The following is a 17,661-nucleotide window of genomic DNA, read 5'->3' on the forward strand; positions in this document are numbered from 1 at the left end:
ACTTTCATATATTTTAGATTCATTGCACACCAACTGAAATATTTCAGGTCTTTTATTGTTTTAATACTGATGATTTTGGCATACAGCTCATGAAAACCCAAAATTCCTATCTCAAAAAATTAGCATATTTCATCCGACCAATAAAAGAAAAGTGTTTTTAATAAAAAAAAATTAAAAGTCAACCTTCAAATAATTATGTTCAGTTATGCACTCAATACTTGGTCGGGAATCCTTTTGCAGCAATGACTGCTTCAATGCGGCGTGGCATGGAGGCAATCAGCCTGTGGCACTGCTGAGGTGTTATGGAGGCCCAGGATGCTTCGATAGCGGCCTTAAGCTCATCCAGAGTGTTGGGTCTTGCGTCTCTCAACTTTCTCTTCACAATATCCCACAGATTCTCTATGGGGTTCAGGTCAGGAGAGTTGGCAGGCCAATTGAGCACAGTAATACCATGGTCAGTAAACCATTTACCAGTGGTTTTGGCACTGTGAGCAGGTGCCAGGTCGTGCTGAAAAAAACGAAATCTTCATCTCCATAAAGCTTTTCAGCAGATGGAAGCATGAAGTGCTCCAAAATCTCCTGATAGCTAGCTGCATTGACCCTCCCCTTGATAAAACACAGTGGACCAACACCAGCAGCTGACATGGCACCCCAGACCATCACTGACTGTGGGTACTTGACACTGGACTTCAGGCATTTTGGCATTTCCTTCTCCCAGTCTTCCTCCAGACTCTGGCACCTTGATTTCCGAATGACATGCAAAATTTGCTTTCATCCGAAAAAAGTACTTTGGACCACTGAGCAACAGTCCAGTGCTGCTTCTCTGTAGCCCAGGTCAGGCGCTTCTGCCGCTGTGTTTCTGGTTCAAAAGCACACGCCTGTGCACGGTGGCTCTGGATGTTTCTACTCCAGACTCAGTCCACTGCTTCCGCAGGTCCCCCAAGGTCTGGAATCGGTCCTTCTCCACAATCTTCCTCAGGGTCCGGTCACCTCTTCTCGTTGTGCAGCGTTTTTTGCCACACTTTTTCCTTCCCACAGACTTCCCACTGAGGTGCCTTGATACAGCACTCTGGGAACAGCCTATTCGTTCAGAAATTTCTTTCTGTGTCTTACCCTCTCGCTTGAGGGTGTCAATGATGTCCTTCTGGACAGCAGTCAGGTCGGCAGTCTTACCCATGATTGCGGTTTTGAGTAATGAACCAGGCTGGGAGTTTTTAAAAGCCTCAGGAATCTTTTGCAGGTGTTTAGAGTTAATTAGTTGATTCAGATGATTAGGTTAATAGCTCGTTTAGAGAACCTTTTTCATGATATGCTAATTTTTTTGAGATAGGAATTTTGGGTTTTCATGAGCTGTATGCCAAAATCATCAGTATTAAAACAATAAAAGACCTGAAATATTTCAGTTGGTGTGCAATGAATCTAAAATATATGAAAGTTTAATTTTTATCATTACATTATGGAAAATAATGAACTTTTTCACAATATGCTAATTTTTTGAGAAGGACCTGTATAGGCTACTTACTTTTTTATTTACCATGCTGTTAATGTTGTACTTAAGGTATTTGATAAAAAACAAACAGTGACACAATAAGGTTCTGAAAGTGCTGTAATTGTTTGTGTGATTACTTGGCTTGTAGAAAGTAATGACAGACCAAAATCATCACTGCTGCAAAGTTTCATTTTTCCAGTTGCCAAATATTATAACGTACAGCCACGTTCACACAGCAGCAGAAAATATGGTTGTCAGTCCAGCATTTGAGTCTTTAACATGGTTACATTCACACAATACAGTTATTTATGGGGTGAAAACTGCATTCTATAACCAAACTCACACCCGTCTAATTTCAGGACTCACAACAGCATTCTCAGAAAACATGCGCTGTATGAACTGGACAACTTGTAGTACAGTGCGAGAGAGCCACTCATGTGTGGTTTCACTCTGTGTAAGTTACAACGACGGAGAAATAAGCTGTACATCATCTGAAGGTTTTAGATCCATTACTGTTCCCCACTGGAGCTGTTTTCGTCAGCTTTGTGTTCTGTGCGTAACTTAATTTAAACACCTTAATCAATCTGATTGAGCTCAATTGGAATGAAAGGGGGTGGTTTATTCCTCTTCTAATACGATTGAGAGTGCATGTAAACACTCGATCGGATTGAACCACGAAACTGAAGGGACTGCGCATGTGCAATGATGCAGAAAAAACGTAATAACGTTTGACGTGCGGAATGAGAGGCTCTTCCTTTTGAATAAAGTGTTGTATAAATGCCTGTTCTGCCATTATAAAACTGTCACTTGGCAACTGTGAAGTGGAGCAGGACAACATTGTTTTGGATACTCATCCACAGGCAACCCGTTTTGGGTGTGGGGAGGAGCTTTTTTTTTTCTTTGCGTGATAAATATCAGCAGCATGGCACAGCGGTTTATGTAGTCCTATATTTATCCATAAATGGATATATTAAATGGAATATTAATTATGCTGTTAAAAACAAATAAAGAAACTGTGTAGGAGAGTGGTTATTATGTGCAAACACTGCAAACACAGTGAGAAACTCGTGAAATTTGTGCAGTGTGCGCATGTCAAAAATAAATAAATTCCGATTTGAAGCTTGTGACATATAAACGTGCGCATCAACCCGATCACTTTATTTAGTGTTCATGTAAACACTACTATCAGATTCATCAATCGGACTGAATTCACTCCTCAAATTGTGCATGTAAACGTAGCCAGTGTCATGTGCCAGATGCAGAAAAGGACGTGATTGTATATATGGGCTGAACTCTCATTGCACATTCATACAGATAGTATTCAAGATGCTACTGTACAGTAAGCTGCTGTTTGAACAGGACATTTTGAGACTGTAAGGAAATACGGTTGTCAGTCCCTAAAACTGACAGTGTGAACCTGACCATAGTTAATGTAGTGATTACTTTCATTTCTTGCGCTGTTGCATTTTTAAACTGCGTTGGAGATGTTAGCGTGTCTCTAATAATATCGGTCACAAACATGATCACTGCACAATCTAATGTGTAGTGTCTTATTAACTCACTGTCATGCCTTGTGTGCAAATATGCATTTCTTCTCCCTTTTCATGTTTCGTTGATTTTCTCCACTGCTAAAGAAACTCTTAAATGTCTTAAAAGTCCTCGTCAGTACTCTTAACAATTTTGGATAATAAGAACTCTATTAAGGGTTAAGATGCTTTCTGAATTACTTTTTTCTTTAATATGATCTTTTCTTTAATTTTAAGAGGAAACACCAACATTTCTAAGAATTTTCTTAGAATTTTGTTACCAGGAGCAACTCTTAGCACTAAGATTTTTCATGAATATGGGCTCAGCAATGTATTTAGGTCCTAGGCCATTGAGTGATTTATAAATGAGCAAAAGTACTTTAAAATCAACCCTAAAAGTAACTGGAAGCCAGTGTAAGGACCTGAGGACTGGTGTGATACGCTCCGATTTTCTTGTTCTAGTCAGAATCCTCAAGGCAGCGTTCTGGATGAGTTGCAGCTGTCTAATGGTCTTCTTGGGAAGGCCGGTGAGGAGACCAATGCAATAGTCCAGTGAATTTGGGATTTTCCTTAGTTGTCAGTTATAATCATCAAAATTAAAAGAAATAAACATTTGAAATATATCAGTCTGTGTGTAATGAATGAATATAATATACAAGTTTCACTATTTGAATGGAATTAGTGAAATAAATCAACTTTTTGATGATATTCTAATTATATGACCAGCACCTGTATTACCTTAAAGGTTACTCTTTGTTTTCGACCCTCCTTGCAGTTTTGAGGAGAGCTATTTGCTACTTCTGTGGATTTTATTATTGATACATGTATTTATTGGAGTTTTAATATATGTTTGGGAATAAGACCACAGGAAACAGATGATTTTTCTGCACAATCTGACTTTGCTGCAGCCTGGATTTGAACTGCTGGTTTTGTCTAGCCAGAGGAGAACTGGCACCCCGACTGAGCCTGGTTTCTCCCAAGGTTTTTTCTCAATTCTGTCACAGATAGAGTTTTGGTTCCTTGCCGCTGTCACCTCTGGCTTGCTTAGTTGGGGACACTTCATTTACAGCGATATCGTTGACTTGATTGCAAAATATTGCACAGATACTATTTAAACTGAACTGAGCTGAATGATGACATCACTGAATTCAATGTTGAACTGCCTTTTACTGTCATTTTGAATTATTGATGCACTGTTTTCCTAATTAATGTTGTTCACTTGCTTTGACACAATCTGTTTTGTATAAAGTGCTATATAAATAAAGGTGACGACTTTTCAGCTTTATTTTAAGAGGTTCCACAAAAATATGAATTTACCATTTAGGAGTTACAGCCATTTTAAACAAAGCACCTCCATTTTCAGGGGTTCAGTAGTCCAAATATTATTGAACCCCTGAAAATGGAGGTGCTTTGCTTAAAATGGCAGTAAAGGGACATAATTGTAATTATAGGCAAAGTTTTAATACTTGGATAAATTCTTTGCAGTCAATGACTGCCTGTAGTCTGGAGCCCATGGACATCACCAAAGTCTGAATTTCCTCCCTGGACATGCTGTGCCAGGTCTTCACTGCAGCCACCTTGAGTTGCTTCTTGTTTGTAGGTTTTTCTGCATTCAGTCTTGTCTTCAGTAACTGAAAAGCATGCTCTATTGGACTGAGATCAGCCAACTGACTTGGCCATTGAAGAATATTCAATTTATTTGCCTTTAAAAAGTCTTGAGTTGCTTTCACAGTATGTTTAGGGTTATTATACATCTGCACTGTGAAACTGTGTCCTATCAGTTTTGTAGCATTTGGCTGAATGTGTGCAGAGTATAGCCTTAAGGACCTCAGAATTTATCCTACTACCTCTGTCAGCAGTTACATCAATAAACACCAGTGAGCCCATTCCACTGGCAGCCATACATGCCCATGCCATAACATTGCCGTCACCATGTTTGACATTTGATGTGGTGTGCTTTGGATCATGAGCTGTTGCTGTCTTTCGCCATACTTTTGTTGTAACCAAAGCCAGTTTTGGACCCAAAAGCAGAACACAGACTAAAATGATGCAAATAAAATTAGTTTATTCCCAAAAGTCAAGCAACACAATCCATCTCTCCTTTGCTGTTGAAGATTAGATGATGTGCGCTGGAAATCAAACAGGCCAGAGATATGTTGGTAGAGCAGAGAGAACGTTTTGTTGAACGGATGTAGCAGGCAGAATGCAGGATGAATGCAGGTGGAGTGAGGTCTAAAGCACAAGTGAAACAGAATTAGAACTCCAACAAAACACATGACCCAAAACCTAGTCCAAAGACACTGGGAGGCTTTAGCACAATACCACATAAGCAGACTGAACAATCTGGCAGAAAATGACTGAAGACCCAGAGTTTAAATACTGGAGGCAGATGAGTTGACTGGCAGCAGGTGATTCACATTCAGCAATCAGCCACAGATATCCACAGTGCATATCCACGACCCGGGATACACCAACTCACAAACACACAAGCAGACAAAAAGGAAAAACACAACTGGCAAAAAATCCAAATCCCTGACAACTTTTCTCTTCCCATCAGTTTGGTTTCATCAGTCCAAAGAATCTTATTCCAGAACATAGGAGGCTTTTCTCTCTCTCTCTCTCTCTCTCTCTCTCTCTCTCTCTCTCTCTCTCTCTCTCTCTTTGAAATTGCATAGACATGAACAACCATCAATCGCTTAATTAACCCTCGCAGTGAGGTTAAAATTATATTAGATAGCTACACCAGTTTAGATCAGAGTCTGGAGGTATGTTACTTGCGTTGCCTGTGTAAAGGGGGTTCCCTTTGTTGAAAAGGGGGTTTTCCGAGGTTGCTGATTGGCTGGAAGTTCAGTAGTCGTTGAAGTGACGTCTTGGGAAGGCCGTGGTTGGGCGTTGTCTGAAGACGCGGCGTTGTGGGCTGGTTGAAGTTTCAGACTGGCACTCAAGGTCAGACTCGGAGGCACGGCGTTACAAAACTTAACTTAGAACCCGAAACTCTCAACGGAAAAGAAAAGAAACTAAAGTAAAAGAATAGAAGTAAAGTTTGACGAGACTAGGTGGTGTTTCTTCTCATCGTGGCTAAGTAGCAGCAGGCGTGCAGGCCGAAGCACGCTGGAACCGCACTAAGAGAACGCTAAAAGTGATGACTAAAAGCAGCTGCTAAGAGCTGGCATGACTAAAAGCAAAAGCTAAAAAGCCAAATTTGATGGTGTCCTGAGTATTTAAACTGGCCTTTCGGCCACACCTCAAATGTTGTCTTGACCAATTAGATATTGTCTTTGCTCGGGGTGTTGCGATATTTGTCCTACTGTTATGTCCTCTGGACTTAATTGTTTATTATCTGTCTTTGTTGTGGTGATGTTTGTTTTTATTGTGCAGTTTCCCTTCTCTCTCTCTCTTTTCCTCTGCGCAGTGTTAATTGGATGCAGCTGCAGGTGATTATGTGGAGGATGGAGCATGCTTAAAAGCTGAGGAGGATGGCACTGAGAGAGGCGTGTCGGTCATTTGATATGTGGGCTGTTGGTTGGTGTGGTTCGGTGTTGTTAGCTCGCTGTGTGCGTGCATCGCAGAGCTCTGCGGTATTGGTCGCTGCCGTTCTGTTCGCCGTCTCCTGCCCCAGACATCCATTGCACTTGTTGTCTTGATGGTAGCTGTTGGGTTGTTGCCATTTGAGTGAGTTTTTTTCTTCTTATGTTGGCTTTAATGTAACCATTTGTTTGTTTTGGAAGCCGTAGGGAGGAGGTTGCCATTTGCTTTATGATCCCTTGTTTTCTCCTGTTTTTGGACAGCTAGGGAGTAAAGGGGAGACTGATGTATTTTGTTTTGGGTTTTTGTTTTGTTAGGCAAGTTAATGTTTAATCATGTCTTAGTTAGTTCCTCTTTTGTTTGTTATTTTGGCCATAACCCCCTCCTGAAGATTCATGCTTCCTGTTATGTTACTTTGTGAATTAAAAGCTTTTTCTTGTAAATATACTCTCGCTCCGTTGTGTTTGTGTCAGCTGGGACAGGAGAGGGGCGGGCATAGTTGCTAAATTTTCCCTATTTTATCTTCTTTGTCCGGAATCCCCGACCCTAGACTGGGGGGAGGACGTGACACCTACCCATTCATAAATCATATGTTATCTTATCAATCACATGGTCCGAATTTTCCTGCTCTTGCAGGGTATAATTTTGGACATGATTCCTATGATAAGAATATGATACATTTGACAAATAACTGATGGTCAGAAACATTTCAAGCAAGAAGATTCGAACACACACATACTAAACATGAATATGAATACTTAAGCTATTCAATAGTTATTAAAAAGATATACACAATAAGTGATTAGAAACATGATAGTCAAATGTGTGGGTTTCATATATGATATGGAGTTAAGCAATGGACTGATATTCCTTTATAAGTCTTTTTGAGTTCATTTTGGTGCATCTAAATCTGTAAAAGACAGTTTTTGTGCCATTCTCTGACATAAGGACGTTCTGTGGAGACCAGAGGTTAAGTGTCTCGTTCTTGCCTTGTAGGTGGGGGAAGTCAATCCATATGATCATGATTACCATCATGGGTTTACATGTGATGGTCAGGCTGTGCATCTCTTTGACCATCAATCTGGATTACTTGCCCCAAGTTTGACAATCTCTTCTCCGAATTGAAATTGTCAATTGTTCTAATGGTGTTAATGTTGAAAGCTGTTCTGTGAAAGAGTTTGTTGGTTATCTTGCTTCAGACTGTGGTGCTAGGAGTTGATTTACAACATTCTGTTGCCTTTCTGTGGAATTCGGCTCATGGTTTCAACCATGCTCCCGATCGAATCTTTAATTTGTCTGGTTCGGGTCTGATATGCTACATTGTCTTCCGTGGTCTTCCAGGGATCTCATATAAAAAACTCTCCATAGATTTCATCCTAAAAGTATATGTATGCACAGAAGCTAGATTTTGCGTACACACAAAAGTTTTCAAATGTATAATACCCTGACGTATGCCAAGATAAAGACATTAAGGAAATATGAGATATGGACTATAAATGCCAATTGTGCCATACATCAATTTTTATTGCTAAAAATCATCTAATATCCTTGTTATGTTTAAGAATAAATATATCAAAATATCCATAAAAACTAAACAGCTAAAAATAGTTATCAGATAAATATTTTAGAATAGAGTTTCTCATTCTTTTACACTGGCCAAATAGTATTTCAATTGTTTTAAACAATTTAAATTAAATGTATGCAGTTTTGCTGATAAGGTGAACATCTTTTAGCCAATTTTAATGGAAACAGATAGGCCTGTATTTATTGCAGTGTAAACTAAATTGTCTGACTTGTTGTGTCACTGCAAAGTATTTTAAAATGGAAATGTTATCTTACAGTTTTCTTCAAGTTACATATAAATACAAATACAGTAGTATTTTTCATAACGTTTTGGAGATGCCTTCACACGCCATTAACACATGTGCAGCTGCGGTTGTACAGTAAGCTATGATCTTTAAACATATTCAAACCGGATAATGGACTGTTCGACCACTGAATCCAGCAGTGTCCTCCATAATATTGAAGTAAGTGTGCATCATTGATAATGTTCTCGCTAAAAAAAAAATTCTTATAACACGAGATATGCAATTTAGTTTAAAGATGAATTATTGTGCACCTTTAGCACTCCTCACTGTCATTAAAACAACATGACACAGGAAAAGCGATCAAGCGCATCCACTACAAATATTTCTAAATTCATATAATTTTGGTTTAACATCTGCATAATGACTTTGTAATTTCAGTCCTTATCTCCATTAATGAGAGTGGAATATTTATTTTATGTAAATGTGTATATCAACATGAAAAAGGAGTTTAAAAGTGTTGTTTAGTTCATTAATGTTCTCACTCCAGGAAAAAGAGTTCATACACATGGGTCAGAGTTTGCATGCAGGTGCGCAAATTTTCCCATCATGTTTGTTTTTATAAATCCCACCTTTTGCATATAAAGTGGAGTACGCCTCTTTCAGGACAGGTTTTGTGCATACATGATGGTTATAAATGAGGCCCCAGAACTTTTGATGTTGTTGAGCTCACTTTCTTATTAAGAATGTAGCCAACCATTGATCTGGCCACACCTAAGGTTCCCCTTTAGGAACTCGAGCTGCATTGAACGCTTTGGGAATGCCCCCGGCGAAACCACATTCTGAAGCAGGTGTGAATCATAAAGGCGCATTCGGCAAGTGCACGTTAGCTTCTTACTCTTCATTGACGTGTCTGTGGTGTGTCTGTCTATACAAACGCACTCAGTCAGTCAGGAGAATCTTTGTATAGAAAACGAGTAATATCATGCCTAAGTGTAAATCAAAATCTGTGGCGAGCGGACGGCATTTCAAGTCATGTGTTTCTCCTTGCCCACGCTATCTCTCAGCTGGTGATACACACGATTTGTGCGTTGTCTGTTTGAGAGCGGAGCATGCACTGGCAGCTCTCGAGGGGGCTGCCTGCCATGACTGTGAGCTCCTCCCGCTCCGTGTGCTCCTCTCCCACCTTGCCTTCTTCGATATAAGCAGCCAGGTTTGTGATCCTGCTGGGTCTAGCCCTTCTGTTGCTGAGGCACAGTGGCAGCTGTTATCATGGAGATCGCAAGTAGATTTAGCGGAGGGATACGAGACGGGCACATCTTTATCTCGGTCCTCACCCACTAGATCCATGCTCCCCTCTCAGGAATAGGAAGCCTGGCCCGCGGTTTCTTCCCCCCCAGAGAGAGGTCCAAGCACTTCAACTATCTTCCTCCGAGGAGGTTTATGTGATGATCATCGACACAGAGGAAACTGCGGACTCTTCACCGCAGTCCCTCGTGTATGAGGAGCTTGTGGAGGTTGTGACTCATGCTGTAGCCAAACTGAACATTGAATGGCTAGCCGAGAAACAGGACACTCGTCCCAAGAGCAAGCTGGACAAGCCTTCCATTTTTCCCCAATCTCCATTCTGAAGTCACAAGATCGTGGGGTAGGTCCCCCTGAGGGCATTTTTTTATGAAATGTTAGAAAAATTACTTAAAGAATTTAACTTAAATATAGAGATCATTATTTTGGGGGATATCAATATAAACTGGCAGGACACATCTTGCAGAAAAAAGCTTAAAAAAATTACTGACAAATTTGATCTAGTCCAAATGATCAAAGGGCCCTCAAGAATCACAACATCAAGCAGCACCCAGATTGATTTGGCATTTACCAACCGACCTGACAGAATATTTAAATCATACAATATGTTAGCTGGTCTTTCTGATCACAATTTGATCCTTGTAGCCAGAAAACTCCCAAAAAAGAGATTTGATTATTCTGTCAGAGAGCGTGAGTTTGTAGAAAAGTTAAAGTTAAACATAAACACTATAAAAATATACTTCCCTGTATGAACACAGACATACTCAAACTAATGAAAGAGAGGGATCGTGCGTTAAAAAATGCAAATAAAACTAAGTCAGCTAGTGCTAAAAATCTATTTACAACACTGAGGAATAAGATTGCTAAAGTTATATGCAAGGCCAAAGCAGATTTTTTTTTGACTATAATAGAAAATGCAAAAGGGGATCCCAAAATAATTTAGAACCAACTGAAAAAACTTGTAGGACAGGACACAAAAACGAAACAACTTAAGTTTAAGAAATTAAGATAAATGGACAAATTATAAATAACACAAACAAAGTTGCAGATGTCTTCAATATTTTTTTTTTTTTTTTATTGAATCTGTATCCACTATAGATATGTGTATGCTGAAAGAACTCAGTTCCACATTATTTACACCAGTCACCAAAATTGTCAATCTCTCCTTTATTGAGGCAGTATTTCCAAGTATGTGGAAGACAGCTGCTATTGTTCCAATTCTCAGAAATGGAGATCCATTGTCAGTGGACAATTACAGACCCATCAGCATTATATCTACAGTGTCAAAAGTTGCAGAGAAAATAATTTCACAACAAATAATAACACATTTAAATACCACTAAATTTTCTCTTCATGCAATGCAGTTTAGTTTCAGAACTCACTCCACAGAAACTGCTAATTGTTTTTTCATTGAAAATATCAAACATCTACTGGATAAAGGTGGCATGGTTGGAGCTGTGTTTCTCAATTTAAAAAAAGCTTTTGACACTGTAAATCATAAAATATTATTAATCAAACGAAGCAAATTAAATTTTTCCTCAGATGCAATAAAATGGGTAGAATCATATGTATCGAATCGCTCACAGTCAGTTAGGATCAGTGATTACCACTCACCACGCCTTGTCATGTCCACAGGGGTTCCTCAAGGTTCTATTTTGCGGCCACTGCTATTTTCACTTTATATAAACGATCTCCCTTCAGTTTGTACAGACGTCTATATTCAGATGTATGCAGATGACGCAGTCATTTATACCCATGGTAAAAACACAAAACAACTTGCTGAAAAACTTACACAGTCTATGGCCCAAGTCTCTGAATGGCTAAATCAATCCTACTTAAAACTTAATGTAAATAAAACGGTTTCAATGTTTTTTTTCTAAATCAAACATTGCAAATAATCAGGCAGATATTTATGTGACAGGGGAAAGAATAAATGTTGTGTCAGAATTTAAATACTTAGACATCATAATAGACTCTAAACTAACTTTTAAATCACAGATTAAAAAGGTCAGCAATCGAGTCAAATTTAATATTGCAAATTTTTGGTTCATAAGATCAAACTTGTCACTTCAGGCAGCTAAAATGTTCATGTACAGTATGATTATGTCTCACATCACTTACTGTCTTGCAACCTGGTCACAGGCAAATAAAACAACATTAAAATCTTTGGAGTCACTTTATAAACAGACAATCAAAATTGTGGATAAAAAACATTAAGATATCATCATTGTGCCATTTTACAAAAGCATAAGTTTTTAAGTTGGGAAAATTTCATTAAGTATTCAAACCTTTGTCTGCTATACAAAATCATCCATGGTCTGTCATCTCCGCCACTTAGTCAGTTTGTAAACATTAAAAACACCACTCAGAGAGTAACACGAGGGTCGGTCTGAGGAGACTGTGTTGTTCCTCTGAGGAAAAGTGTATTTAGTCAGAGTGCCTTTTCAGTTACAGCAGCAAAGGAGTGGAACTCTGTACATCAGAACATCAGAGAACTCTCTGTTTAAAAAGCATCTAAAAAACTGGTTCTTAGTACATCAGATATGTCAGCATTAAGAAGAATAGGTATTTTCCCTCAACCCAACCTGCTGTTTGTTTTATAGTAAACTTGTACATTGTATTTGGTAATAGGATTTGAAGATTTATATCTGTTTTATTGTTTTTTTATATTTGTTTTGATCTCTGTAGTTTTTATATTTGTGTTTTTAGGACCGCAGATGAAAAATAGCCTTTTGGCTAATTCTGGTGCATTTACAGTAATGTTAAATAATGTACACTGTCCCTGTCAAATAAATAAATAAATAAACCATTTTCATCCCAACTCTTCAGCCCTACAGTATCCAATTACTCTAACATCATGGGGCTGAATGAAAAGGGATATCGGGCGATGTCAGTGGTGGAGCAGATGCTCGCAAGATCTCTCTCCATTCTCAGCATCGTCCCTGAAGGCCCCAGAGCCACAATGGGTACTGCGCACTGTATTGAGAGGTTACAGAATTCAGTTAGGTTCTCATCCACCTCACTTCATCGGGGTTATTCCTACATTAGTGGGCCCCGAGCAGGCTCTGGTATTGAAACAAGAAGTAGAAACTCTCTTGAGGAAGGAGGTCATAGAACGTGTTCCTCCTCTCGAGAAAGAATCAGGGTTCAACAACCATTACTTCATCGTTTCGAAGAGGGATGGGGGGGGGTTGCATTCGATCATAGATCTGTGTCTAATGAACCACGCTATCAAATGGTTTTGTTTCAAGATGCTCACTTTTAAACAGATCGTGTCTAAAATCAGGTCAGAGGATTGGTTTGTCCCGATAGATCTCAAGGATGCATACTTCAATGTATCCATCCTTCCTCAACACAGGAAGTTCCTGAGATTTGCTTTCGGGGGTGAAGCATACCACTATTGAGTTCGTCCGATCGGCCCACACAGTTGTTTCCTGCTGATATCGAAGTGATTCTCACAGCCGTGAGTGGAGTGAGTGAAGGCCAGTCACTCACTGTCAAACAGTTTCAGAAACTGTTGGGTCTGATGGCAACTGCATCCAACTTGATACCTTTTGGCCTGCTGTACTTGAGACCCTTGCAGTGTTGGCTCAGGATCAAGGGTTTTTCCCCGAGGGGGAAACCGCTTCGCACGATCAGTTTCAATTTTCAGTTTAATTTATTTATATCACATTTAAAAATGACAGAGCTGACCAAAGTGCTGCACAGAGAAGTAAAATTAAGCCAATAACCATAAAACAAATTTACAAAAAAAAGGTGACAGAAGTAATACACAACACTGAGTATACACAGAATAAAACTGTATACAGCAGTTACTCCAGCCCATAAGCCTTTTTAAAAAGATATGTCTTTACTAAAGATTTAAAAACCTGAAGAGAACTGACTGATCGCAGATAAAGAGGCAAGTTATTCCACAACTGAGGTGCTGCCACCAAGAATGCCCGATCCTTCTTAAATTTTAAACGTGTCTTAGGGACAGAAAACAACAAAGTGTTTTATGACCTTAATGGCCTGTTGGTCTGATAATGGGGAGAAGATCAGATAAATAGTTTGGTGCCAAGCCTGTGAGGAACTTGTAAACAAATAGTAATACCTTGAACTGGATTCTATATTCAATGGGGAGCCAATGCAAAACAACCAGAACAGGGGTGATATTTTTCCTCTTCGTAGTCTTTATTAAAAATCTGGCCGCAGCATTTTGGACCAACTGAAGGCGAGACAGACAAGATTGAGCGACACATAAATACAATGAGTTACAATAATCAAGTCTGGATGAAATGAATGTGTGGATAACAGTTTCTATATCTTTAAATGAAAGAAAAGATTTGATTTTGGCAATCATCCTAAACTGAAAAAAAAAACCACCAAGGTCACGCAGCAATGCTTACGTGCCTTAGACATGTGGAAGAAACCATGGTTCCTGTCTCAAGGTCCGGTGTTGGGGGCTCCTTGTCGTCATGTAACGCTGATGACGGACGGCTCCTTCACGTGTTGGGGAGTGCTCATGTGTGGCCGCTCTGCCCGAGGTCTATGGGAAGGCCATCATCTCATGTGGCACATCAACTGCCTGGAGATGCTGACCATTTTTTGAGCTCTAAAACATTTCCTTCCAGACCTAAGGGGACATCATGTGCTTGTCCGCACAGACAACACATCGGTGGTCTCCTGCATAAGTCAGCGGGGGGGTCTGCATTTGCGCCCCCTTTTAGACGTGGCCGAGGCTTCGTCTGTATGCATTTCCCCCTATCGCTCTGCTACCCGGAGTTGCTAGTAGCCCCATTCTGGCCGGCCCAAGTATGGTTCTCGGACCTGGTGTCTCTTCTCGATGGCTCTCCGCACGAAAATCCGATCAGGAGGGATGTCCTCATTCAGGCGGGGGCACCATCTTTCACCCCCGCCCAGCATTATGGAAGTTGTGGGCGTGGTTCATGAGGGAGCACAGCTCATAGCATCCAGTCTCTCAACTGAGGTTGTTGAGACCATACTCTAGTCCAGAGCTCCCGCCACGAGGAAACTGTATGTCTTGAAATGTAAACTTTTCACTTCTTGGTGCAGACAGGGACTGCAGGACTCCGTCAACTGCCCAGTTGATTCAGTTCTGGAGTTCTGCACAAGCGATTCTCTTCAGGGTTATCTCCCTTAACTCTGAAGGTTTATGTGGCGGCCATAGCTGCGTACCACGGCCTTCAGGGTGGTCAGTCTTTGGGGAAACACCCGTTAGTTACACACTTCCTCCATGGCACCAGGAGGCTGAGGCCAGTACAGTGCACCAAGGTGCAATCATGGGCAGTGGTTTTGGAGGCTCTGTGCAAAGCTCCCTTCAAACCCATTGAGGATATCTCTGACAAGCTCCTCATGTGTGCTTGCCGGATGTGCATATCGCTTCTCTATTGATTTCACACATGCTTCAGAATGTGGTCTCACCGGGGGCGTTCCCAAAGCATTCAATGCAGTGTCTCGTTCTCTTCGGGGAACCATGGTTACATACGTAACCTCAAGACATTTTTGCTATCTCTCTTACAGATATGTTTTTTTTTCAGCTTAATTATGGCCTTCTTCACTTTCATTGAGATCTACATAGAATTTATATTGGTAGCACTAGTCAAACAGCTTCCAAATGCCAATTTCATACCTCATATCAACTCCAGGGGCCTCATTTATAAAATGTTGTGCAGAAACCATCCTAAAATTTATCTTACGATCATCTCTCAAATATGCATACGCGTGATTCATAAAATGAACGTACGTACAGAAAACACACGTCAGCATCTCCTTCAGATGTGAAATCTATGAATCGCAAATTATCTTTTAGTTGCACGCAAATTAATAGTTTAAGATCTCTGTCTTGTAAACGACTCCTAATTAATGTCATTAACATGTAAAAGATCACCAGTCATCATCCATATTCTTTAATTTTGAACAGCGAGATGCAAGAACAGCTTACATCTCCAAAAACCTGCAGTACTCGAACAAAAAAAGTGTGCACATCTGCTCAGACCCTGACCTGACTCTAAGCACTTTTCCATGTCAAAGCCAGTTTTTACAAGTATGAGGACTGGCATGGATTTAAGCATACGCACTCTCGAAGATCAAATCTAAACATTTGCACACTTTATATATGAGACCCCAGATCTTTTAACTGATTAATTAATCTTGAAGTAACAAGGGAATGGATAGCACCGGGTCAATTAATCTCTTCTTGGTCAACTGTCCAAATACTTTTGAGCCCCTGAATATGGAGGTATACTGTATATACAGGCTGATGTTCTCATTTGTGTTTCCTTTTGCTGAATATGTTTATTATTCCTGTGTGAGGTTTAAACCTACCCTGGGGGCATTATAACTTTTCTTTCTCTTTTCTTTCTTTCTCTCCTCTCTCTCTCTCTCTCTCTCTCTCTCTCTCTCTCTCTCTCTCTCTCTCACTCACACAAACACACTCACTCTTATTCCCTCTATCGCTCCCTCACACGCACACATGCACACAATGTCTTAATTTCAAGTCACAAAAATGCTGAACAAATGCCTCCACTTTGCCAAATGAGAGTTATAAGCAGTTTGTCCAAATATTGCACCAAAAGACTGATGACTGATTTATACATTGCAAACAATGCAGTTTTGAAAGCAAATCTGTGGAAGGACATCTACCCCCCTTTACACTCAGCTCTTTTGTAATAATAATGATATAGAGGCTAATTTACTCAACTGTGCACAGTGTTTACTTCGACAAAGGGCCAGTCTATTGTTTTCCCCATAAAGCTGTATAGAGGAATGCATGTTATTTTGTAAAACCCCAGTTTGTTTTTGTTATCACCATTACTGCCATTGTTTGCTTGGATTTTCAATTTCCTCGAATGATGCCTGGTGTGCTGCTTCTTTCCTGGGAGGGCAGAAGGTGAAAGAGAAGGATTGGAGAGAAAAAGATACTAAGAGAAAGAAAATGTGAGAGCTATATGTCCAGGCCCCGTGGAGTGGGACCAGAGTGATTAATCTAGAGAGTTCCAGTGCTTTCATACTATTCCCCAGATGTACCCCACAGTGAATATAGCTGCACACACTTATAGTTAGCAAGAAAGACAGCATGAGAGGGAAAAGGACACAAGAGTGAAAGAGTTCTTAAAAAGGAGGGAGGCATATATCACATTGAAGAGAGAATGAAAAGAGAAAAAAGGTAGGTGTTTGCAGCCATGCACAGACCCCAGTAAGCAGCCTTTTTATTTAATGGTTGATGAAAGTATTCTTTGTTACCCCATTACTCTTGCTGCTTTTACCCATTTTCCCTGGAAGAACATCAAAAAAAAAAAATAATAATAATAATTAACTTCAGCAAAAAAATCAGCAGTTGTAAAGTTAAGAGAGAGCTTGTATGATGTTACTAGTTAATGTAAATGCCAACATTCAAAGGTCCTAATTTCCCCAACATTGGGGGCCTCATCAGTTGTAAACTTACGTAGATTTCATCCTAAATGTGATAGTTTCATCTTTAAAAGGATGTGCCTTAAGTTTTGGTAAAGTTTGTCACTGAAATTAAACCACTGTTACAACATCTTGATACAATCTCCGTCTGTGCGGACAATCTCAGGCAGTAGCCCAGTCTGGCATTGGTGTAAAATAGTATCATGCAATGTTGGAAATCCTTCTGAGTTTTTAGTTTTTCTTCTTCTTACAACATAACACAGTTTTTCTCATTGCTGTGAGTATCAATGAACCTATAATTTTTGGAAGAACAGAAAACAGGCCCTATCTGCCCAATCTTTATGCTGACAACATAAGTCAAACTCATTCTAGAACATTCATACCTCTGTTGGGCAAAGTGTAATAATCCTATTAAATAATAATACTTTATTACCGTCAAAAAATAAAAATAATAATAAAAATGAATCAACTCTGTTACTGTGCATCAATGAATGTTGTCTATCTAATTTTCTGTCCTTGTGGTCTTGATTATGTTGGTAAAACACACTATTTAAAACAAAATAATTAGCAAAAATAAAGAGTACTATTGATGCAGTGA

Source organism: Cyprinus carpio, chromosome B18, assembly GCF_018340385.1.
Source record: "Cyprinus carpio isolate SPL01 chromosome B18, ASM1834038v1, whole genome shotgun sequence".
NCBI classification, from domain to species: Eukaryota; Metazoa; Chordata; class Actinopteri; order Cypriniformes; family Cyprinidae; genus Cyprinus; species Cyprinus carpio.